The sequence below is a fragment of the Vulpes vulpes genome, chromosome X, assembly GCF_048418805.1.
Source record: "Vulpes vulpes isolate BD-2025 chromosome X, VulVul3, whole genome shotgun sequence".
Lineage (NCBI taxonomy): Eukaryota > Metazoa > Chordata > Mammalia > Carnivora > Canidae > Vulpes > Vulpes vulpes.
The window spans coordinates 54,180,265-54,204,933 of NC_132796.1; the positions used below are offsets into that span (position 1 = coordinate 54,180,265).

General features: G+C 38.4%; 1 long non-coding RNA gene across 20 annotated transcripts in view; it reads right to left on the reverse strand.

Moving 5' to 3' along the window:
- LOC112911810 (uncharacterized) overlaps positions 1-24,669 on the reverse strand; it is a 52,931-nt gene that overhangs the window by 15,689 nt on the left and 12,573 nt on the right. For 4 of the 20 annotated variants that reach the window (XR_011998312.1, XR_011998310.1, XR_011998304.1 and 1 more), the window contains exons 4-5: positions 19,492-19,663; positions 18,600-18,657 (exon numbers count right to left, since the gene is read on the reverse strand). The exons of 11 other annotated variants lie outside the window; for them this stretch is intronic. This is a non-coding gene — a long non-coding RNA (uncharacterized lncRNA). Of the gene's footprint in view, positions 1-11,364; positions 12,459-18,599; positions 18,667-19,491; positions 19,664-24,669 lie in introns of all 20 variants that reach the window. 5 more of the 20 variants (XR_011998309.1, XR_011998307.1, XR_011998305.1 and 2 more) reach the window with 5 other exon arrangements.

A 24,669-nucleotide genomic window follows, 5' to 3' on the forward strand; every position in this document is an offset into this window, starting at 1 on the left:
CATAGAAATGATGATTGCAACAATTCTGTGAATATACTAAAAGCCACTGAAATGTGGAGAGTAATCTCATAGTATATGAATTATATCACAATAATAATAATTCTTTACAAGAAGTTAGTTGCCATATTCAGAGTCACACTGATTAGCAGGGTTGCTAAGATAGACATTTAATCTTATTACAAAATTGAGAGGACACTTGTTAGCTATAACTCCATTGACTGGTTGCCTCCAAATAGTGGTTACCAGTATCCTGGCCATGAGTGAAAGTAAAGTATTAAGCATCAAACTGCCCGGTAATAGGCATAACATGTAAACATGTAAGCAAAGATTAGAGATAAATACCACATGGAGATCAGCCCTATCATTGAAATGTTTTCATCCACTAGGAGATGTAGGTTTTCCATGACAGTTTTCCATGATGTAAGTTTTAACATCATAAAGTCAAAAGATGATCCCATATTATAATTGGGCTAAATAACGATCTAGTAGTGAAGTAGCAGAGTCAAGACTTGACAAAGAACAGTCACTAAAAGAACCTCAAAAACAGAAGGTATGCCTACATTTGACCACAGGTGGTAAAAAGAAAAATCTCAGCAGGACCATATCTATAATACAGAGGAACTGCTGAATTAATAACTAGACAGCATATATTTCTGGCAACAGATAGGAAAATATGACAACTCACAACCAAACAAGACAACAGAATACCAAAATCTTCTTAATGTGGAAAAAGTCTGAGACTTACCAAATATATTTGAATCATCTTGGTGACTATGGTTTAGATTAATACTATTCAACAAATGATGGCTCACCATGATAAAATTCTGGGTACATTTTTTGATTAAGTGAACAATGGCAGCAGTATTAACAACTTATGGACCTATGGTTCCATAAAACAGCAAATAGCAGTACTTCCAGAACCACTTAACCCATAGGTGGCAGATCCTACCTAATACTTAATGTTTTACTAATAGACAAAATCCCAGGCAGTCAACTGAAGGGGCAAAGGGCAGCTAAATAGTTAATACTGTTAGAATAGCAACACTGAACTAAAAGTAAACCATGAACAGTTATATACATGACACATTATAATGTGCTGAGCAACATAGGTGACAACATTAAAGCACAATAATTTGCAGCAAATTCTTTAAAAGCCTCATTGTATTGGCATAGAATTGAGGGATTCTTTTTTTTTTTTTTTTTGTTAGAATTGAGGGATTCTAAGGAAATGCAACTGGAAAATACCCAGAAAAGTTGACATGTAATGCCACCCATAGAGAGACAAGGCAGAGTGGACCATGAGAACTCCATAAAGCCATACTGCTATTTGTAAGTCTTGAGACAACATCGTCAAATAAAGGAAAGAGGACTGAAGTCATAGTATAGGACATTAGTAATACGAGTTAGTGTAAATACATAAATATGTAAAAGTATAGCTATCTAGGTTTTTGATATTATCTATCATAGTGTCTGATGAGAATGCCAAATTTCCCACAGAATACTAGTATCTGATAGCAAAACTGTATTATTGCACTATAAAATCCAGTTAATGTCTCAATATTTTGAAAATGGGTGTCCAATCTGTAGCCTTATTGGGCAACATGACTGTACTATTTGCCCAGGATGGAAACAGCCCAACTAGGTAATAGGTTTTCTAAGTAAAATTAAACACTGCACCTAAAATATAGTGACTGGTGTATTGCTATGTGTTTATATGTATATGAATGAAAAATCAAAAGCCCTTAAGATCCAACAGTCTTTTTTTAAGAAGCAGCAAATTTTTTCTAAAATTTTACTAGGAAAAAAATGTTTACTAGGTCTAAACTTTGGAACAGAGCTGTGCACTAGAAATTTCCAAAGGACAAGGTCACAATTACATATAAAATATTTATTTGCTTCTCATTTGTCCACAAAGACACCAAAACTGGAAATTCATTACAACCATATACATGGCAAGATAATTATTTGCTGAGTTTATAGCTGCTGACCAGGTGTTAAATCCTGTCTGAAGAATGAATTAAGCTAGAAAAATAAAAGCCACACCATGTCTGAGATGGGCATCCTATTTCAGGACAGCAATTCTCCAGAGGTCGCTGTTGGCAATACAACAAAGCAGTGTCTACAAGAGCATACTTAGGAAGGACAGATGGATAATCAGAAAAGAGGTATGGCAGTAGCACACTTTCAAGAAAACAAAATGTTCCAAAAGCATTTATTAAAAAATTGCTAGGCTTAGTTGTACTACCAATGTAGGGAATTGACTATAAAATCTTAACTTTATGAAAATTTAAGTAATATGTCTTAGGCAGGAGAATGCTTGAAAGGAACAATGGCTACTAATAGTAAGAGATGTTAACTTACTAGAAAAACACAACCCAGTCCCATCAGGTGATAGCTGAGAGCCACGGTGTTTAGAAGAACCCCAGTTGGCTACGACCCAAAGTGTTAGCATTTATACTAAAACATCTTCTTGTTTACTTGCAGGAAAATTGTCCTTAAAGCCAATGGGTGGAGATGCTATTGCAATCATATGGTTCCTCCAAAGAGCAGGGGCACTACAGGTGACAAAATTATATTAGAACCTTTTCAGATAGCAAACATGTTGAAGATAGGAACTAATTCTAATTAGGCCTTAAAGAATTTCACTACCTAAAAGATTGTTCCCTATATTTGTTGATGGCAAACTCTCACCCAAAGTTTTGCTTTCTAGCTCGCTTGAGGAGACGTTTTATCAATGCTGTCATTAGGCAATTCTAATTTCTTATTAGTATTGAGGTGTGGTGGGAGGTACTTCACAATATGCCGAGGGGTCCTAGAAAGAACCATTGTATGGATGGGTCCCAGACTACTGGGAGACCTACCTTTTTTTAAAAATATAGATTTTATTTTTTTAAAGATTTACTTATTCATGAGAGACACAGAGAGAGAGAGGCAGAGACATAGGCAAAGGGAGAAGCAGGCTCCCCACGGGAAGCCCAATATGGGACTTGATCCCAGGACCCTGGGATCACACCCCGAACCGAAGGCAGATGCTCAACCACTGAACCTTCTAGGCGCCACTAAAAAAATAGATTAAAAAAAAAAAGATTTTTACTTACTTGAGAGAGAGAGCAAGAGAACTTATAGGGGTGAGAGGGAGAAGCAGACTCCCCGCTGAGGAGGGAGCCTGTGGAGGGGCTTGATCCCAAGACTCTGAGATCATGACCTGAGCCAAAAGCAGACATTCAACTGACTGAGCCATCTAGGCACCCCAACCTATGTGTTTTGGATTCACATACTCTAGTAAAAAATAGGAAGGGAGAAATGAAGGTAAACTAACCTTAATTTCCGAGCATGAAATCTTCAGGCACAGCACGGGGGGGGGGGGGGGGCTTCTTTTAATCATTAAAATGGCCAAGTAGCGGAAGTGTATTCATGAATCCCACCCACACTCCAAGGACATGGTAAAAAGTATATATTCCTCCCTTCTTGCGGAAAGCTTGCACAGTTTATAGTTAACCCATGCATAAAACTAGATGCTTTTCATTTAAAAATGCCTGTTTTTTTCCTTCTCTATTTTGTGGAGTCTAAAACTGACAACTCAGAAGCTGGTTTTATTCCCATCTCTGCCACTATCACTTTTAAAGCTTAAAATAAACCAAATCTTTTTGACAGGTAATTGATGGCGAGATGTGAGCCAGGAAATGAAAGGGAACCTTTCAGGGCCCTTTTAAAAACCAAGCACAGTAAAAGTACCTCATCCAAGGGGCAGACAACTCAATATAGGGAAGGTAAAAGTGAACTGGCCATTCTGGCTGGCAGTTATCAAAAATTACCTTTACCAATGTTTGTGGGCATTAAAAAGCATTTTGGGCTAAGTGTACCACAAACAAAAGGCACCAGGCTTATCCTTCCTCCCGATGAAAGCAGGGCTAGTTTTTGTTCATTTTATTGCAAAACTGTTCTGGATTATTCTTGAGGTCATTGCCCACAACATCCTGCTGGCTAAAAGCCACCTCACTACATTCTTTAGCATCTATCTGGACAACCTTCTGGTCCTGATAAGTAGAAGCCAGTCAAAGTACAGCTAAGCCAAGGACGTCCATTCCAAAAGACAGTTGGAATTTCATCAATATCTAAGAGAACCCTTAGAAGACCTAGGGCCTTGTTTACATAGTATACCACTCCCAAGGGAACAAACATTGGGTGGTGGTTCCCACTACCTTGTAGAGGCATTCTTATCTTTGAAGAATACTGGCTTCCTATCTCAGGTAAATACAGTTCCAGCTTCAATTCAAACTTCTCAGTAAGTTTACTTCTCTTAACCTTATCCTCCAGTATAAATCGTAGGAACCAAGAAGTGCTTAAAGTCAAGTTACTGAAGCAGATGGCCCACAATCTAATGTCTGTAGTTCTATTTGTTGCTTAAATATCCAGTAAGATTTTCTGAAGCATGAGAAGTCCACAAAAAAATGTTAAGATCTTATTACACCGAATTCCCCATTGTAGTCCTCGACTCCTCTCCCATCAAACTCCAAATTCAACACTGTGGTAGGACACAGCCTGGCCCATCAATCTCATAACGCACAAGACAGGGAAAGGGAGGGGAGGATGCTCAGATATAATGGAGGATTCTCAAGTTGGGACTTAACTATTCCAAGATGATGGTCCACAAACTTTTCAAAATACTGAGAAGTTTTGGAGTTATAAACTGTGACGTGGCAAAGGAATAGTTTTTTTCATAGTCACTGCTCATAACTACAGTGTCTACTAGATAGAGCTGGGTAACAGAGCTGCAACCATCTTTGACTTTGGGGGCACATATTAGGTGACAAAAACCTGTGCCCCCTGATTCCTACAGGATATGCACCCTTTCTTCCATGCTGCCCCAAACATCTCTGCTGCTCCCCATCACACTGATATCACATCCCCATCCCACAGGAAACCACTTCTCCCCTACTACTCGAGGGGCCTAAGTGGCCACCAGAAGTGGTTCCTGTCCCAGTCCTTGAATTCACCCAGTTATAGAACATCACTGTCCCACAAATAACATAGAACCATTAAGGAGACAGAGGTGAAGCTGGGCCTTGACAAGGAAATGGGGTGATGTGAAGATGGCTGCTGGGATCACATTTCTTCTTGGACTGATGCTTGATTTCTTTAGAACACTGCCTCTCTTCTTTGAAACAAGATCCATCTGGATCCTCCATCCCCTCCTCTTCTTTCCCTCTTGTCTCAAACCCTCAGGCCCTCACCCCTAGGCATCTTTCCTACCCAGTAACTCAAATAAAAAGTCCTAATAGCATCAACCTGCATGACTGGAAATGTTGACCAGCTATTCACTATGCCACATTTACTCCCTATTTCCCTCCTGTTTTTTATTAGATGGGAAGCCAAGATTCTAAAAACCCCTTAAGCATCAAAAGCAAAAATACTGGAAGGGCTCACATGGTTTGCTTCAGTTTTTAACTGAGCCCATGGAAGGCTGGACAAGCTACCCCAAACCTCAGCGTTTACACATAAAAACTGCTGAGGCCTAATCACGCAATCATCTATTTAGATGTAATACTCTATAGACTATGGACTTGTATTCCTTCTCTCAAACTGCACACCTCTACCTTGAGGCTTGGGAGGAGCACTGTCCAAACCAAAACAGCTCTGGTAGTGACAGTGACCTAAAAGGACTTTGGACCAATTTCAATCATCTTCTGATATGTACACCTATCTTATAAACTCCTCTGACTGTAACTATTACAACTGGCCCAGCATTTACACTTAAAAAAAAAAGGCAATTCTTGGGTCGCCTTGGTGGCTCAGTCTGGTTAAGCGTCTAAGCTCTTGATTTTGGCTCAGGTCATGATCTTAGGGTTGTGGGATTGAGCCCTGTATTGGGTTCCATGCTCACCGGGGAGTCTACTTGAGATTCTCTCTCTCCCCCACACTCGCTTGCTCTAAAATAAATAAGTATATATATTTTTAAAAGGCAATTCTTAAAAAGAGTTACTGATCTTCCTAGGAGCACAGTCACCACCAGATACTGAAAAGGACCTTTTTTTTTTTTAACTCACAACTGAAGCATCATTGTTAAAAAAGAGAGCCTACAAGAACAGAGACTTTGAGGCCAAAGTGCCTGACTCTGTGACATTTGGGGGCAATGTTACTAAGTGTAACTGACCTCAATTACCTTATATGAAGAAATAGGAGATAATTATTAGAATGTACTTCCTGAGCATTAAAACTGAGTTAATGCCACATACAACAGTGTGTAACGCTTATCACGTGTGCTCAGTTAAGGTGAACTGTTGTTACCAAAAGACTACTATAGAAAAAGAATACTGCATAAAATGGAATGCTGCTGGGATCCCTGGGTGGCTCAGTGGTTTGACGCCTGCCTTCGGCCCAGGGCATGATCCTGGAGTCCCGGGATTGAGTCCTGTGTCAGGCTCCCTGCATGGAGCCTGCTTCTCCCTCTGCCTGTATCTCTGCCTCCCTCTCTCTCTGTATCTCTCATGAATAAATAATACAATAAAAGCTTTTTAAAAAATGGAATGCTGCCTTTCTGAAATAGAACAAATAGATAAGAAGTAATTAAGAAGTACTGAAATGAGAAAAAGAACAGTTGAATTTGGTAGGAAGTGCTGGAAAAACTAACTAAAAGGGTAAAATAATCTTATGATCATTAGAAGCATATCATTCTGTGAAAGAGAAAGGAACAGGGGCAGCCTGGGTGGCTTAGTGGTTTAGAACCGCCTTCAGCCCAGGGCCTGATCCTGGAGACATGGGATCGAGTCCCACGTCAGGCTCCCTGGATGGCGCCTGCTTCTCCCTCTGCCTGTGTCTGCTTCTCTCTCTCTATCACGAATAAATAAATAAAATCCTTAAAAAAAAAAAAACAAAACCCTGGCAGAACTGACACAAAATAGAATAATGAAAAAGGTCAAGATGGAGCCTATTTTAGTAAATTGCTGAAGTGAGGAAGTCAGGGATCACAATGCATAGTCATTATTGTGTAGAACCAAGAAATTTGGAATATACGAAATGGCATCACAAATGAATCTAAATATGGACAGGCAGCAAATGGACACAGCTATTAGTAACATTTATAATACTTATAAATCAAAATAATTCCATAACTGTCACAGGAAAAGAGTTAACGACAGAAACCAGTGAGCCCCAAAGGAGACTCAAATTATGAGAATTTAGTATTTAACATATATAATTTTATTTACTTTTTTTAACATATAATTTTAAATGAGTAAGCAAAGGATAGGTTTTCAATACATAGTACTGGATAAATGGCTGGCCCTTTAAAACCAAATGTGAGATTATATGATGACTGACACCAAAATATGATACAAATGGAGCTGTAATTTTAATTAAACCATAAAAATACTAAAAAGAAGTTCAACTTGTAGAGCTACTCATATGATGGGTTTTCCTTTGACCTACAATGTCCTATATTATATTCACAGATTTCCTAAAACTGAACCATCCTTGCACTGCTGGCATGAATATCACTTTCCTGTATACTACTCATGAATTTGCTTGTGGATTCTTCTCACCAAATTTATATTTGGGTTCTTTGCTTGTATATCACTATCAGAAGTTGGTCTACAGATTTATTTTTCAGTTTTTATCAGGGTATTTTTCTACAATATGCTGACTTTATAACAACTATTGACTTATACATGCAGAGACTATCTCTGAAATTAGTAACAATACTTGTATCTGGAAAGAAGGAAGATTGAGAAAAAAAAAAGAAGGAAGATTGAGGACTAGAAAACCAGAAGTGGAAAGGAAACTTTTAACTATATTAACTCTAGTGCAAATTTAATTTTATATTATTTACCATGTGCATGTACTATTGTTTTTGAAAACACTAATAATCTATGAGAGTATAACTGGAACATTTCAAAGGATATCCAGCAACCTAATGAATCAAATTATTAAAACTACATACTCTTTACTCATAGATCATGATATAGAATTACTAGTGCAACTACCCAAAAACAACTATATAAGATATGTAAAAATATAAATGTGTAACACATTGTTTGCATTTAAGGGATGATACACATAGTATCATATATATATATGTATGATACTAATATACATGATACCTATATATATGTATTATAGCCATATTAATGTTTATTCAACATTTAATGAGCATCTACTACATGCTGGGCAGTTTTAAGAGTGAGAATCACAACATTCTAAAAGGACAAAAATCCTCTGTCTACAAATGCACAAATCCTTGTATATATCATCAAGAAACTTATATATCAGCAACAGCAACCAAATAGCCACTAGGCTACCAAATCAATCAGGTGTTCTACAAAAATACACCAAACATGGCAGGCCACCTTATATAATTCCAACCTAACCAGTCTCAAGTGTTAATGCTTAGTAGACTTCTACAAATTCTAAAATACCTTTGACCTCCAGGACTCTGGTAGAAATTCATTGGTTTTAAGAGATTCATATGACCTATTGAAAGTGTTGAAGTCTATAGCCTACATTACAACAATGTAATTTCAGATTCAGGCTATAATGCTTAGATAATATAACAATTATTCGATCCCAGGTACTGACAGACATATCATGTAGTCTCTTAATTAGAAAATAATCCCAAAGTATCAAATTACCAATTAAAGATCAGTCCCTAAAATTACTACTTGACCCCTTGGGATCTTTATTTGGCCTAATGTCAGAGGGACCATTCTGGGTCAAAGAAATGCCCAAGCAGAACTTAAGTCAGACACTTAACATTACTTCAACAGGTTTTTAAGTTTCTACAAAATGAAAATAATCTGGAAATTACTCCAGGTTACCAAAGTACCATGACTCCGAGAGAAAGGAATGGATGATGACCACCAACAGCTTAACATGAAATAAAAATGGACAAAATTTTATCTAGGGACATCATGAAGGAGGACAAAAAATGGACAAAATTTTATCTAGGGACATCACGAAGGCTTCACTTACGATAGGACATGATTGCTTATGCAAAATTACAGTAATTTTAGCAGAACACCTAATGTACAAAATCAGGTCTTCTGGAACCTCTAAAAGTTGAAATATATATATATATATATATATATATATATACACACACACACACACACTATATATATATAGTGGAACCTCTACAAGTTGAAATATATATATATACTACATATATAGTAATATATATATATATATATATATATATATATATATATTGCAAAGTCCATTGTGACAATACCAGAAGTTCTTTAGAGAATAATAAGATCTACCAATGTTAGCCTGCTTAGTTGTTTCCAAAGTGGGATTCTACCTTAGTATGTCACTTTGGTAAAAATTCCCGAGATACAATGTTACAAAGTCTTCCTGTCCTTTCTACCTTGGCTTTATATCTTCTATACTGTTAGGCAACCTTCCTACATACCTTACACTTAACTCTATTATACTTCCCCTAGCTTACTGAACTCTGAGAAAACTTAGAAATTACTACATGCACAGGTGTATGTCCAGTAGCCATGGCATGGGAGGCACTGAATTTATACAAGGTGAACAAAAAGCTAGTCAAGTAAATGAGAGACCGTACCTACAATTAAAAAAAAACACACATATTAGGGACACCTGGGTGGCTCAGTGGTTGGGCATCTGCCTTCAGCTCAGGGAATGGTCCCGGGATCCAGGATCCAGTCCCACATCAGGCTCCCTGCGGGAGGCCTGCTTCTCCCTCTGCCTGTGTCTCTGCTTCTCTCTTTCTGTGTCTCTAATGAATAAATGAATCAATCTTAAAAAAAAAAAACACATATTAAAGACCAGTAGGTAAAAGAAATCAATAGGTCAGTGAATGCAATCCACTTAGAAATATACACAAATATATGAAAGTTAGAGCAAAAATTAAAGGTGTATTTTGTCACTGGAAACTTCTAAACTATCAATTCTGCTACCTTCCCCCTCCAAAAAATTATATATAGAAAATCCTTGCCATTATCCTTGGATGCACCCACCCCATTCCCCCAGCAGCAACAGGTAACCACTTTTATATAATGTTTTTTTCAAACATAAGCATGTATATTTCACTAGTTTCACTTAAAGACATTCCACTGCCAGACAGCTTCCTCATTCATTTTTACCTAGTATTCCACTGTGCTAATGTACTAGTTTATCTAGTCCCACATGGATGGGCCCCTGGATTGTTTCCAATCTTTTGCTATTATAAAACACTCTTTAATATTACACAGGCAATTTGTTTCACATTTTCAGATATGTAGGATAATTTCTAGAAGAGGGGCCACTACAATTTTGATAAATATCTCCGGACGTGCCCTCTATAAGAATTATACAATTTTGCTCTACAACAAACATTCCATGAATGCCATTTTTCCCATAATTCCTTCCAATAAAGTTCTCAAATGTTAAATTTCTTTAGTTTTATTTTACATTCCTCTTATAAATGAGATTGAACTTTCTTTCATAGGTTTCATTGTCGTTTGTTTTTCTATGAATTGTCTGTTCATGCTCATTGTTCATTTTAAACTATGGTTTCGCAAGTATGACTTGGTTTTGGCATTTAGAATTTGTTTCTAAAAATACATCCAGGGGCTCCTGGATGGTTCAGTCAGTTAAGCATCTGCCTTTGGGTCAAGTCATGATCCCAGAGTCCTGGAATCAAGTCCCGTATCAGGCTCCCTGCTTGGCCAGGAGTCTGCTTCTCCCTCTCCTTCTGCCCCTTGTCCCCGCATCTGCTCTCTCTCTCAAATAAAGTCTTAAAAAAAAGACAAAGTCAAACACGTAATATTTCAAAGTTGATTAAATTTTATGTCATGACATTTATCAATCCTTTATATTAAGAATTTTGCTTTTGGTATTATGAAATGATGGACAACCTTAATATCCTTAATATTTTAGGTACTCTTTAAAGAATAATATTTTAATGTTGTTTTAGAAGTGATTTCCATTGTAATAAGCCTGTCTTCCCTTGGCTTCTATGGGAAGTTTCTGTCTCCCGAGCCCAAGACTAGTATTCCCAATTCCTGGCTGACTAGCCTAGGAGAAAGGGTCACGATGAAAGGCTTACAATTGATAAGCACTCAAGTTTTTTTTTTTTAATTTTTTATTTATTTATGATAGTCACAGAGAGAGAGAGAGAGAGAGAGAGAGGCAGAGACACAGGCAGAGGGAGAAGCAGGCTTCATGCACCGGGAGCCCGACGTGGGATTCGATCCCGGGTCTCCAGGATCGCGCCCCGGGCCAAAGGCAGGCGCCAAACCGCTGCGCCACCCAGGGATCCCAAGCACTCAAGTTTTAATATGCATAGCCAAGTAAGAACTAGAACTGGATCTACTTGATGAGGAAGAGAAATCATGAATAAGCATTCTGGATACTAACCCTTCATTGGATACGCCATTTGCAAATTAATCTTCTCCCATTCAGTGGGTTGTCTTTTAGTTTTGTTGTTTCCTTTGCTGTGCAGAGGCTTTTTATTGTGATGTAGTCTCAATCATTTATTTTTGCTTTTGTTTTCCTTGTCCAGGAGACCTATCTAGAAAAATGTTGCTATGGCCAATGTCAGAGAAATTACTGCTTGAGCTCTATTCCAGGATTTTTATGGTTTGAGGTTTCACATTTAGGGCCTTAATCCAGTTGAGTTTATTTTGTGTATGGTGTAAGAAAGTGGTCCAGTTTCATTCTTTTGCATGTAGCTGTCCAGTTTTCCCAGCACCATTTGTTGAAGAGACTATCTTTTCCCCATTGTATATTCTTGCCTATTTTGTTGAAAATTAATTGACCATATAATCATGGGTTTGTTTCTGGGCTTTATATCCTGTCCATTGAACTGTGTGTTTATTTTGTATCAGCACCATACGGTTTTGATTACTACAGTTTGTAGTATAACCTGAAACTCTGGAATTGTGATACTTCCAGCTTTTTCAAGATTAAAGCACTTTGGCTATTCAGAGTCTTTTGTGTCCCACACAAATTTTAGGATTGTTTGTTCTAGCTCTGTGAAAAATGCTGTGGCATTCTGATAAGGACTGAATCTGTGGGGCAGCCCCGGTGGCGCAGTGGTTTAGCGCCGCCTGCAGCCCGGGGTGTGATCCTGGAGGCCCGGGATCAAGTCCCACGTCGGGCTCCCTGCTTCTCCCTCTGCCTGTGTCTCTGTCTTCTCTGTCTGTGTCTCTGCCTCTCTCTCTCTCTCTCTCTGAATCAATTTTTTTTAAAAAAGGACTGAATCTGTGGATTGCTTTGGGCAGTACGGGCATTTTAATGATTCCTGTTCTTCCAATCCATGAGTATGGAGTATCTTTCCATTTGTGTTATCTTCAATTTCTTTTATCAATGTCTTATAGTTTTCAGAGTATAGGTCTCTCACCGCTTTAAGTTTATTCCTACGTATTTTATTATTTTTGGTGCAGTTGTTAATGGGACTGTTTTCTTAATTCCTCCTTCTGCTGCTCCATTATTAGTGTATAGAAATGCATCTGATAAAGGGTTAGAATAAAAATATATTAAGAACTGACACAACTCAACACAAAAGCCCCCAAATAATCCAATCAAAATGGGCAGAAGACATGAACAGACATTTCTTCAAAGATATACAGATGACCAACAGACACATGAAAAGACGCTCAACAGCATTCATCATTAGGGAAATACAAGTCAAAACCACAATGAGGTACCACTTCACACCTGTAAGAATGGCTAAAATCAACAACATAAGAAACAAGTGTTGGCAAAGACGGGGAGAAAAAGACTCGATCCTGGGACTCCAGGATCACGCTCTGGGCCGAAGGCACGTGCTAAACCGCTGAGCCACCTAGGGATCCCCAACTGCAGCATTATTTACAGTAGCCAAATTATGGAAGCAGCCCAATTATCTATCTATAGATGAATGGATAAAGAAGATCTTGTATATATACACAAAGGAATATTATTCAGCCATAAAAAATGATGTAAGAGAATGGTCTAGTTTCATTCTTCTGCATGTGGATGTCCAATTTTCCCAGCACCATTGATTGAAGAGACTGTCTTTTTTCCAGTGGATAGTCTTTCCTGCTTGGTCGAATATTAGTTGACCATAAAGTTGAGGGTCCACTTCTGGATTCTCTATTCTGTTCCATTGATCTATGTGTCTGTTTTTGTGCCAGTACTACACTGTCTTGATGACCACAGCTTTGTAGTACAACCTGAAATCTGGCATTGTGATGCCCGCGGCTCTGGTTTTGTTTTTCAATATTCCCCTGGCTATTCGGGGTCTTTTCTGACTCCACACAAATCTTAAGATGATGTGTTCCAACTCTCAGAAGAAAGTCCATGGTATTTTGATAGGGACTGCATTAAATGTGTACATTGCCCTGGGTAGCATGGACATTTTCACAAGATAAACTCAAAATGGATGAAAGATCTAACTGTGAGACAAGATTCCATCAAAATCCTAGACAAGAACACAGGCAACACCCTTTTTGAACTTGGCCACAGCAACTTCTTGCAAGAAACATCCATGAAGGCAAGAGAAACAAAAGCAAAAATCAATTATTGGGACTTTATCAAGAGAAAAAGCTTCTGCACAGCAAATGAAAGAGTCCACAAAACTAAAAGACAACCTACAGAATGGAAGAAGATATTTGCAAATGACCTATCAGATAAAGGGCTAGTATCCAAGATCTATAAAGAATTTATTAACTCAACAGCAAAGAAACAACCAATCCAATCATGAAATGGGCCAAAGACATGAACAGAAATTTCACAGGGGAAGCCATAGACATGGCAACAAGCACATGAGAAAATGCTCCACATCACTGGCCATCAGGGAAATACAAATCCAAACCACAATGAGGTAACACCTCACACCAGTGAGAATGGGGAAAATTAACAAGACAGAAAACAACAAATGTTGGAGAGGATGTGGAGAAAGGGGAACCCTCTTGCACTGTTGGTGGGAATGTGAACTGGTACAGCCACTCTGGAAAATGGTATGGAGGTTCCTCAAGGAGTTCAAAATAGATCTTCCCTAGGACCCAGCAATTGCACTGCTGGGGATTTACCCCAAAGATACAGATGCAGTGAAATGTCGGGACACCTGCACCCCAATGTTTATAGCAGCAATCTCCACAACAGCCAAACTGTGGAAGGGGCCTCGGTGTCCATCGAACGATGAATGGATAAAGAAGATGTGGTCTATGTATACAATGGAATATTACTCAGCCATTAGAAACGACAAATACCCACTATTTGCTTCGACGTGGAGGGACCTGGAGGGTATTATGCTGAGTAAAATAAGTCAATCGGAAAAGGACATTTTTTTTTGTGGATAATTTATTTTTATTGGCAAAAAGTCAGCAATGCAATAATAAACTCTCAATGTAAAATGTTCAAGCATATAGAAATACAGAGAATCTCTTCCTTAGAGCAAACCATTGTTAAACAGGTATATAATTAGCTTCCTAGAACTACCATAACAAGTTACCACAAAATGAGTGGCTTAAAAAACACAGGATTTTTTTCTCTCTCACCGTTCAGGAGGCTAGAAGTTCAAAGAAAAGAATTGGCAAAGTTGGTTCCTTCCAGCGCCTCTGAGGGAGAATCTGTTCCATGCTTCTCTCCTAATTTCTGGTGGTTGCCATTAGGCCTTGCCATTTATTGACTGGTAGCTAATGTCACACCATATCTCCATCTTCACATGGCCTTTTTCCTGTAGGTCTTCATATGACCTTTGTATACCAATCATTGGGTTGAGGGCCCACCCTAATCCACTGTGACCTCATTTTTACTTACCTGATTCTATCGGTGAAGACTCTGTTTCTATATAAGTTCACATTTTAGAGTGCCAGAAAGACATGAATTTTTGTGGGACACTATTTAATGCAGTACAATGTGTGTATGTCATCAGGCTGTTTTCTATGCATTTGCATACATATATCACTTATATGATTTTTACATAATAAATTATTCACTTAACAGTGCCCTAGAAAATCCTCTTGTAGATGTTGTGTTTCATTCCATAGATAGATTATTGTATTTTTAGATTCCCATCTATTGGTCAATGTTAAAGGCATTTCCATTTCTTTAGTATTTAAAAAATGCAGAATAAGTGACCACCTTTAGAAATATTTTTGTGCATGTATAACTATTTCTATGGGTACTGAGAAGTGAAATTATTTAGGTCAAGGACATGAGTATCTAAAAATAGTAATAGATACTGCTAAATTGATGCTGATTAACATCAGTTACTTTTTTGGCTTCTTTTTTTTTTTTTATAAATTTATTTTTTATTGGTGTTCAATTTGCCAACATATAGAATAACACCCAGTGCTCATCCCATCAAGTGCCCCCCTCAGTGCCTGTCACCCAGTCACCCCCATCCCCCGCCCACCTCCCTTTCTACCACCCAAGTTCGTTTCCCAGAGTTAAGAGTCTCTCATGTTCTGTCTCCCTCTCTGATGACCATATGGTCTCATTTATTTGGGGAATATAAAAATTAGTGAAAGTGAATAAAGGGGAAAGGAGAGAAAATGAGTGAAAATATCAGTGAGGATGACAAAACATGAGAGACACCTAACTTGGAAATGAATGAGGGGTAGTGAAAGGGGAAGTGGGCGGGGGGTGGGGTACTGGGTGATGGGCAATGAGGGGGGCACTTGGCAGGATGAGCACTGGTTGTTATGTTCTATGTTGGCAAATTGAACTCCAATAAAAAACTGAAAACAAGAAAAAAGAAGAAAAAAATGAAAGCTGGCTATTTGTAACAACACGGATGGAGCTAGAGAGTATAATACTAAGTAAAATGAGTCAGAGAAAGACAAACACCATATGATCTCACTCATATGTGCAATTTAAGAAACAAAGCAAATAAAAAAAAAGAGAGTCAAAAAGAGACTCTTAACTATAGATAACTAATTGGTTACCAGATGGAAGGTGGGTAGGGGATGGGTGAAATAGGTTAAAAAGATTAAGAGTACATTTATCTTGATGAGCACTGAGTACTAAATATATAGTTGTTGAATCGCTCTATGGTATATTTGAAACTAATAACACTATATGTTAATTATTCTGGAATTAAAATGTAAAAAATATAATTAAAAAAAGAAACTGTGAGGTAGCAAAAGGTCTATGGTAAAGAAGGACATGGGGGAGGGAACAAAAACAATCAGAGGCAAGGTGATGACAGAGCAGAAATGCAGACCAAATATGGCCAATAAAGAAATATAGAGGGGTTTTCCAAATGTCTCCATTTCCTGATGGTTTTCTAGTTCTCATCTCAGAGAGGTATAACCTACTCACCAGTTCATTTCATGGATTTCCACTAAAATCCCTACCTCCTGTTATCCCCTGTAGCCTTGCAAATTATGACACCCCCTCCCCCACCTCCGGTTGGATGAAACTGTATAATAAGTCTGGTTTTTGTCCCCTTTTGGTAGCTCAGAGCTCCAAAAAAACTTTAGAGAAAAGGAATATTCTTTTGTTATTAATCAGAAGCCCCTTTTGACCACACCTGAGTTTATGCTTATGAGATGACTCAAGGTGGGCCCTAGGATAGTTTCCAGAGAGAAGGGATGGCCACGCCAGAAAGACCAAGCACAGGCTGGAACTTTCAACCCTGCCACCTAGACCTCTAAGGAGAGAAGGGCTGGAGACTGCACTTAATGAAGTGGCCAAGGACATAATAAGACGCAATAAATCTCTGGACACCTAGATCTCAAGGAGCTTCCTGATTGGTAAACATACTGATGTGCCAAAAAGGCGATGGTACTAGAGTCCAAAGCAAGAGAGCACAGAAGTTCCTTATCTATGATGCCCCTGAGACCCTGTTCTGTGTTATCTCTTTCATTTGGCTATTCCTGAGCTGTATCCTTTATAATAAAACTGTTTAAGTATAGAGCTTTGAGAGAGTTCTGAAAATTGTCCTAGCAAATTAACAAACCTGAGATGATCATGGGAACCTCTGAATTTGGCCAGTTGGTCAGAAATACGTGGACCTAAGACTTGCTGAAGGGAAGGCAGTCTTCAGGAAGGTTCTGCCCTTAACTATAGGATGTGGCATTAACTTGGGGTAATTAGCCTCAGAAATGAACTAATTGCAGGACAGTCAGATGGTGTCAGAACACTATCAATTTCTCATTGTTAAACTACCAAATAAGTACATTATTCACTTTCTCTCAATATAGTGTATTTTCACTAAGAAAAAGAGAATCAAGGAAACCAAAACACTCTCCCCAAAATAACAATTAATTATCTAATCCCATATCAAAAGATAAGCAATGTGAACATTTTGGTGTGCAGATATCAACATTTTTTAAAGATTTACTTATTTATTTGAGAAAGAGAGAAAACATGAACCAGGGGAGGGGCAGAGAGGAGGAGAGACAAGCAGACTCCCTGATGAGCGGGAGCCTGACCCAGGGCTTGATCCCAGGACCCCAAGATCATGATCCGAATCAAAACCAAGAGTTGGATGTTTAACCAACTAAGCCACCCAGGTTCCTCAACATTTTAAACTTTACCAGGAAAGTGCATCAAAGAGGTTACAGCAAGTCCTTTAATTTCTGATAATGGGCAAAGAGGATTACCTCCTAAAGTGAATTATGTCAAGATAGCACAGTTAATCTGTTTTTAAATCTTGTCAAATGGAAAGGCTAATTATTTTATTTATTTATTTTTAAAGATTTTATTTATTTATTCATGAGAGACACAGAGAGGGCAGAGACCTAGGCAGAGGGAGAAGCAGGCTCCCTGTGGGGAGCCCGATGCAGAACTCAATCCCAGGACCCCAGGATCACGACCTGAGCTGAAGGCAGATGCTCAGCTACTGTGTCTCCCAGGTGCCTGTGACCTAGTTTTAAAGAACACTACCTAAGGGAAACTGCCAACCCCCAGGTGAAGTTGAACGGGTAGTGTGACATGCCCATTTTTTACACCATATGTGAAAAAGGTAACACTATGAATAAGCCAAAATTATGAAGCAGCAGAAGCTATGAGGTCATAAAAGCATTTATAAACATGCTGTGTTAGCCTATGGATTTTTTTTAAAAAACAGACTAATAGCTCAAAGTCAGGCTCCTTGTAGAGAGCTGAAAATCCTGTCAATATTGGGCTGTTTTCCCACTAGGCAACAACAATCAAGCCAAGGAATAATGACCTCCTTTGTATCAAAGGTGCCTGTTCCATGGACCCACAATCACAAACACTCCCTACTAATCCTCTCAGAAGTATCAGCTGCTCTTTACCATCCAATTTGTACTCTTGTTTTTAAGAGTAGAGAAATCCCTTTCCAAGGTCTCTATCAAAAGTAGATAACAAAAGAAAAGCTCCCCTGCACCCCCCCCCCCCACAAAAACCCTTAAGCAGCATTTGAAGAAAAAAGAAAATAAAGATCAGAACCATGTTACACATTGACCCCATAGGCATCTGCAACTGAAATCCCAGAAGGTGGAGAAGCCAGTTGTTAATGGATGCATTAGAAACCAGAAGAAATGAAGCAGGGCCAAAAACAAGCAGAGTAGTAAGAGTAGACAAACAAATCACTAAACACTCTTAAAAATATAGAGAACAAACTGGTGATTGACAAAGGGGAGGTGGGTGGGGATATGGGAGAAATGGGTGAAGGAGATTAAAAGAACACTTACCATGATGAGCACGGAGTAATATACAGAATCACTGAATCATTACATTGTATACCTGAAACTAATAACACTGTATGTTTAATTATACTTGAATAAAAACAAATAAAATAAAAAACAATTTCTATACCAAATTGGGGAAAATATTTGCAACATATAGCAGATTCAAAATCTGAATGAAGGGCAGCCCTGGTGGCACAGCGGTTTAGCGCCACCTGTAGCCCAGGGCGTGATCCTGGAGACCCCGGATCGAGTCCCACGTCAGGCTCTCTGTATGGTGCCTGCATCTCCCTCTGCCTCTCTGTCTCTATGAATAAATAAATAAAATCTTTAAAAAAATCTGAATGAAAAAGAAACTCAAAAAGTCCCAAGGAAGTTTTTAAATTTTTCTCTCATTCAGAATCAAAGAAATAAAAACTAAGACATCACCTTTGCAATTGGCAGATTTTTACAAAACTCTAATACAGTGTATTGGGGAGGATATGAAAAAAATAGGCATTTTCCTACGTTATTAGAGGGAGTGTACATGTAATTAAACCTTAGGAAACAAATATAGATATGTGCAGAGATTTGTGTACAGAGATTCACATCAATATCATTTGCATATTAAAAGAGCAGTAATTGAACAAGAATCCAATAAAAATTAAAATTTTTCATTAATGTAGTAGTATATTATGTGTTATTTAAAAAATGTTATTAAAGTATATTTAATGGCATGGCACATGTTTGAGATCTGCTAAGTTGAAAAGATCAGGCAACAAGATTTCATTAATGATCCTAAATTCTACAAAAAATCTGAATGAAAAAGATTGCTGCTCCAACCAAAACAGAAACAAAATAGTAAAAAATAAATAAAAATAAAAAATAACATTAAGAATAGCAAATTTAGGAAACTTACTTAAAAATCCTTGAAAAGCGGGATCCCTGGGTGGCGCAGCGGTTTGGCGCCTGCCTTTGGCCCAGGGCGCGATCCCGGAGACCCGGGATCGAATCCCACGTCGGGCTCCCGGTGCATGGAGCCTGCTTCTCCCTCTGCCTGTGTCTCTGCCTCTCTCTCTATCTCTCTGTGACTATCATAAATAAATAAAAATTAAAAAAAAATTTAAAAAAAAAATCCTTGAAAAGTAAAAGCTTTTCTTCTAGAAATGCAAGGTAGGTTCATTATTAAGAAAGCTATTAAATATAATACAACAAAAAGTAAAAAAATTCACTTCCATGTCAAAATAATCACTTATCCAGATCACATTTTTGGATATCACTGGAAGTATTAATTCCTCCTATCCCGAATGAGAAATTTAGGTTTTGACACAGCAAATTACCCAAATCACAGCCTCCTACCTTGACTTAGGATAGTGATACATCTAATGTAATTTCTGTGTTAGATTCACTTATGGGCCTAAGTAGTGTAGAATATATAGGTTGGTGAAGAAGGTAAACAAACACTATAGAGTTGATAATGTAAGGATAAGAAAAAAATGGCATATATATTCCGAGTCATGCAAAGAAAAACCTACTGTATTAAAACCAGACAAAGATGCTACAAAAAAAGAAAACTTCAGGCGAATAGCAAATCACACTCAACAATAAAGGATCATTAACCATGATCAAGTGGGATTTATTCCAGGGTGCAAGGATGGTTCAATATTTGCAAAGTCAATGTGATACATCACCATTAACTAAACAAAGGCTAAAAATCATAAGACTGTCTCAATAAATGCAGAAAAAGCACTTGACAAAATTCAACATCCATTCATGATATGAACTCTCAATGAAGTGGGTTTAGAGAGAATATATCTCAACATAAATAAAGCCATATATGAAAAACCCTAACATCATACTCAATTGTGAAAACCTGAGAGCTTTTCCACTGAAAGCAGGAACAGGATAAGGACGGCCACTCTTACCACTTTTATTTGACATAGTAGTGAAAGCCCTAGCAACACAGAAATCGGTTCTGTTTCTAAACACTAATTATGAAGTAGCAGAAAGAGAAATTAAGAAAACAATCCCATTTACAACTAGGCCAAAAATAATACATACAAATAAACGTAACCAAGGAGATGAAAGACCTGTACTTTGGAAACTATAAAATGTTGATAAAAAAAAAAAAAAACAAACAACTGAAGATGACACAAATGGAAGCACATCCCATTCTCACGCAGTGAGAGAATTAATAGTTCAAAGGTCCATGCTACCCAAAGCAATCTACAGATTCAATGTAATTCCTAACAAAATAGCAACAGTAATTTTTATAGAACCAGAACAAATAATACTAAAATTTACATGGGGGGGGGGGGTGCCTGAGAGGCACAGTCAGTTAATTGTTTGACTCTTGGTTTCAGCTCAGGTCGTGATCTCAGGGTGTGTGTGTGCACACGCACACACACACACACAACACACACACAAATATTACTCAGCCATAGAAAAGAATGGGATCCTGGCATTTGCAACAACTCGGACCTAGAGGGTATGACACTAAGCAGAATAAGTCAGACAAAGACAAATACCATATGATTCCACTTACATGTGGAATCTAAAAACAAACAAATGAACAAAAAGCAGAAAAGGACCTATAAATACAGAGACAAACTAGTGTTTGCCAGCAGGGAGGAGAGTAGAAGGACAGGCAGAATGGGTGCAGGGGAGTGGGAGATACAGGCTTCCAGTTATGGAAGGAGTAAGTCAGAGGGATAAAAGGTACAGTATAGGGAATACAGTCAATGGTACTGTAATGGCATTGTATAGTGACAGAAGGTAGCTACGCTTGTGGTGAACACAGTGTAACATATAGGCTTGCCAAATCACTATGTTGTATACCTGAGACTAATGTAACATTGTGTCCACTATACTTCATCAAAAAATATATAAAGGAAATTCCATGGCAAGGAAGAGGATCCTCTAAGGGATGGTAATAACATGTCCCATGAAAATGCTATTACTTTACCAAGAAATCAAGCCAATATTTAGATGACTTTTAAGTCATGCGCATCATGCATAGATCACAAGACACTTTCCAGTGCTGATGCAAGTGCAGTTGTGTTACTGTATCACAGGAGTTATGAATAAAAATCACCCTCAGTGTTTGCCTTAATGTATCACCTCAAATCTTCTTGTTCTTCTCATATGTATCATGTAGAGTGGGGATAGCATACCCATGGGCTGAATCCAGGCTGTTTTTGTAAATGACATTTTTCTTGGAATGCAGCCCTGCCCATTTGTTTCCATACTGTCTACATCTGCTTTCATGCTATGGAGTGGGGAGATGTATTAAAATTAGATAAAGTCATAATTAGGAAACATGAGTTATAACTTTTTGGATACCTGAGAATGGCTAAGTTTTAAAATGGTTATTCCTGAAAGGGAAAAACTGGGGGAACCATGTATGATAAATTATTAACTACAATGAGGCATATAAAAACAGTTCTTTCTGTATACACAGACCAATTTGGGAATGTGCTGTTTTTGGTGAACTTAATCTGAGTGGGAAGAAATCCAGAGGAAAACGGACCATTATGAAATTCTGTACTTTCTAGGATTAGCTAGTTCTAAATTCAAGTCCCACAGAAGAGAAAATGGATGCGGGTGAGTGGGGGGGAAGACAAAGATTTGTAGACACAGTACATTTAACCTATGCCAGGAGTTGGCAAACTTTCTGTGAAGGGCCAGATGATAATAATTCAGGCTGTGGCCCATACAGCCCATCACAACTACTCAACACTACTGTAACACAAAAGGCAACCACAGACAATAGAGAACAAGCATGATCCTATGTTCCAATGAAACTGTATTTACAAAAACAAGTTGCTGCCATGTGGGCTATAGAATGCTAGACCTTAGTCTATGCCAACTATCTGGACACTATCACTTTACTAGCAACAAAATTTACCTAAGTATTAATTGATAGGTATCCCTGTTATTTTCCACTTGATACATACAGAGTAATTTTATCAGCACTGTTTGCTGGCAGAATGCAATGTTTATGTTGAATTCCAACTGGGACATACTGATCTGCACAGCAAGCTGCTCTAGCTCTTGATGCACCTGCACCTGAGTTAACATTCTATAAGCAATGGATTTTTTTAAATTAATTTTTATTGGTGTTCAATTTACCAACATACAGAAAAACACCCAGTGCTCATCCCGTCAAGTGTCCACCTCAGTGCCCGTCACCCATTCCCCTCCAACACCCGCCCTCCTCCCCTTCCACCACCCCTAGTTCGTTACCCCAAGTTAGGAGTCTTTATGTTCTGTCTCCCTTCCTGATATTTCCCAACATTTCTTTTCCCTTCCTTTATATTCCCTTTCACTATTATTTATATTCCCCAAATGAATGAGAACATACACTGTTAAGCAATGGATTTTCAGTTGTGACTCCAACTCTTGCTATTCCTTTTTGTTTGGTATAGAGGAAAACATAACCTCATAGAAATTGTCTGACATAAACATCATGCAAGAGGATGGGGGTAATAATAAAAGGTGAAAAGACAAAGATAAGCACACAGTGCATAGCTGTGGGGAAAAATAAATACTAGTTCATCCAAAGTGGTTATTCCTAGAAACTAAAGTGACCTACACATCCCTCGTGCCATCTCTTTTGCATATCTGAATCCACCTTTGAAAACAAACTCTTCACATGTGCCCCTATGTACTGGAAGAAGACAGTGATAAGGGACCCATGAGGAGGCAGGCATTCTCAACAACCAAGAAGTATGCTAGCCACATTCTAGTGCTTCAAGTATAGTAAGGTAGTTAAGATCTTTGGAGCGTGACACATACAGCTCCACCACTGGCTCCCTGAAGCATGTTGGTGACATCACCTTTCCAATTCTCAGTTTTATTATTTGTAAAGTAGGAACAGATCATACTTCCCAGAGTTACTGTTAAGTTAAAATGAGACAACAAATATGTGTAAAGTTCTCGCTTAGAACATTAAAAGGCATTTGTAACTAACTGATAATCACTGTTATTATTATGACCTCAGGCAGAAAATTTTCAGAAGTTGTGCATGAGTGCTACTACAGGGGTGATGGCTAATCTAAAGAGAGAGACAAAAGAAAAAAAGAACCACAACAGACTTGCTGTCGCAAAAATATAGAGCGGAGGCGCCTGGGTGGCTCAGTCGGTTAAACATCTGCCTCTAGCTTGGGTCATGATCCCATGGTCCTGGTGGCTCCCCTGCAACGGTGGGGCGCCTGCTTCTCCTCTCCCTTAGCAGCTTCCCCTCCTTGTGCACTCTGTCCAATAAATAAATAAAAATCTTAAAAAAAATAAAGAGCAGATAATGGTGACAGGGAAACCCCAGGGAAAGAACTGGAGTTCAGATAGAAGCCAGATTTATACAACCGATTTTGGCCCATATAGAGAAAGACGGAAGACTTGTTTTTTGACAGCATGCTAACATTCATATCCTTATACAAAACCAGTATCATTTTAATATAAGTTGTGAAGGACATAGAACGTGGAAACTCCCTTTATATCAAAGACTATCAGGCAGCCCGGGTGGCTCAGTGGTTTAGCGCCTTCAGCCCGGGGCATGATCCTGGAGACACCAGATCGAGTGCCATGTCGGGCTCCCTGCATGGAGCCTGCTTCTCCCTCTGCCTGTGTCTCCGCCTCTCTGTCTGTCTGTGTCTCTCATTAATAAATAAAATCTTAAAAAAAACAAAGACTATCTCAGGCTTCTCCTTAGGGAAAAGACCATTTTCCTATCATTCAGGTTCCCTGTGCAGGCTAATGATCTAACTCTGTCAGTAGGAATTATCCAAATACTACAGAGAGTTTATAAGGAACTTATGCTATGAAGGCACCATCTCAAGACCATGCTCATAGGAAAAGATGACCCTTATTACTTTTATGAAAAATGGCAGACACCAAGGAATGATCTGGCATTCCTTAAAAAAGCTTAAAGTAGTGGTGGCCTCTGCAGAGATATCACAGGAATGGTCATACTATATATGCTGCCTATTTTAACTCTGGATCATTTAAGTGCTCCCTGAAGCCTATCAGGGGACTGACCCCTTAGGAGCCAAAAATGAATACCAGTCCAAATGGTTTGAGTGCAATCCAGAAGACCCTG